At 42.5% G+C, this 1,814-nt stretch overlaps 1 long non-coding RNA gene across 1 annotated transcript in view; it reads right to left on the minus strand.

Annotated features, from left to right (window-relative positions):
* Positions 1–1,814, minus strand: part of LOC107088649 — an 8,109-nt gene that overhangs the window by 2,215 nt on the left and 4,080 nt on the right. The window contains exon 2 of the long non-coding RNA XR_001481386.1: positions 1,647–1,791. This is a non-coding gene — a long non-coding RNA (uncharacterized LOC107088649). The remainder of the gene's footprint in view (positions 1–1,646; positions 1,792–1,814) is intronic.

Genomic DNA, 1,814 nt, shown 5'->3' on the forward strand with positions numbered 1-1,814 from the left:
TTTTCTAGTGTTAGTGGATTTATTTTTATTTTGCTGTGTTCTCTGGTTTATTCTTAGTTACTGTTTCAGTCTTGGTTCTGTTATATTTTCTTATTAGTGTTCAGTTTTGCTTTACTCCATTGTTTTATAGTCTTAATGGTTTGATTCTTATTTTGTTCTTTCTGGTTATTTTCAGTTCTCAGGTTTTTATTTGTTGCCCTCTGCTGCCCTCTTGAGTTCTCCTTTATTATCTTGCTCCTTTCTTGTTTCTGCTCTGCTCACACCTGCTCCTAATCTGTTTATTAACCCTCTCTTTGCTTCAGTCTCCTACATACTCTCTCTGTTCTGCTCTTCTTTGCTGGGTCCTCGTCTAACCTCATCAGTACTACCTACTCGTCTCTCTGAGCCTTCCTTCTGGTTGCAGTTCTTCCCCTGATGACTCCATGGTTTTTGGTAAAGGTTTGACTTGTGTTTTCTTTTTTCTTGTTAGAAATTATGTCAATGGAAATTTCCCTCAAGGATAGAGACATTTGATGATATGTGGGTGTCTGCTGCCCTTGTGTGGGGAGTATTGGTTGTTGCATGGGCATAGAGGCACTGTGTACATGTGTGCAGGTGAGGAGTAGCTTTCAAAGTGGCACATTCACCTGAGCAAAGGAGAGGTTGTCGGGTAGTCGTTATTTTTTGTTGACCCCTATTACTTTATTTTGTTTTGTTTTCTGTGATGATCTTGGCGCCGATGACTGACTGGATTATTCTCTTTTTTCACCTGCTTAGCTCCGCTCGTTTTCTCATTACAGTTCATCTGATCCACCTGCACCTGTTTCTATTTAATCAGCCCCCTAACCAGTCATCAGTGCCAGATTATTCTTGAGCTAGTGGGGAGGGTTTTCTAGCGTTACATTAGTGTTTCTGATTACCTGATCTTGACATGTTATACCTCTCAACCACTGAGCTTACCTCTTCCCATCTGATCTCTTTGCCTGACCTGTCTTGGGACTCCTACTGGATTCTTCCTGTTAACTGAACTTGGAGCTTCTTTCTGTCACCGACCTGGATTTCTAAATCCTGAGAATATCTTTGACACCAGCTTTGGCTTTGTCCCCTGATAATCCTGCCTTTCTATGTCCCCTTGGATCTGATCTTCTGCTTATTCTCCCTCCTCTGGGACTACGCCTCTTGTTGACGGCCAACCGGCAGGAATCAATCTTGTTCTCTGGGCATGGAGTAAACTATACAACCAGGTTAGTGACTCACATGTTCATAATGATCCTCTGTCAGATTAACGTGGTCACTAACCTATGTTTTCCTCCTGCAGAGGTTCCTGCCTTAGACGTCCTTGCTGTAACTCCAGATCCGCCTTTTTTAAATAAGCACTTTTGAGATATGGGTCCCCTGTTCTGAGCCCTGAAAATTTTCTACAATCTTATATCCAGATTTTATCCTCATATCCAGACTGTATACCACTACTGTAATAGCTGCATGTTTTTTAATAAATCGCACAAGCACATCCTGGATCCAGCAGTCTCTGCAAAGGCCTAAAGCATGTTATGCAGAGCTACCGAAACCAACCATACCTCTGTGTCTAACGAACATCGAATAAGGGGCCACAGGAATTTTTACAAATGAGGGGAACAGGGAGAAATAATTTGAAGCGGCACACTCACCTTTTTGTTAAAACTGTTGTTGTGGTGATGTCTTTGCAGTCCTGAGGCTCTCTGAATTCATGCAGCCTGAGAGCGATACCAGATCCAGCCATCTCTGGACAGACGATTCACTAAGACTAAGAAGACTGCTTCTCCCCGTTTAGATCTTGCAAAGGAAGAACACCAGAC

This window comes from Cyprinodon variegatus, unplaced genomic scaffold, assembly GCF_000732505.1.
Source record: "Cyprinodon variegatus isolate N-32 unplaced genomic scaffold, C_variegatus-1.0 Scaffold225, whole genome shotgun sequence".
Lineage (NCBI taxonomy): Eukaryota > Metazoa > Chordata > Actinopteri > Cyprinodontiformes > Cyprinodontidae > Cyprinodon > Cyprinodon variegatus.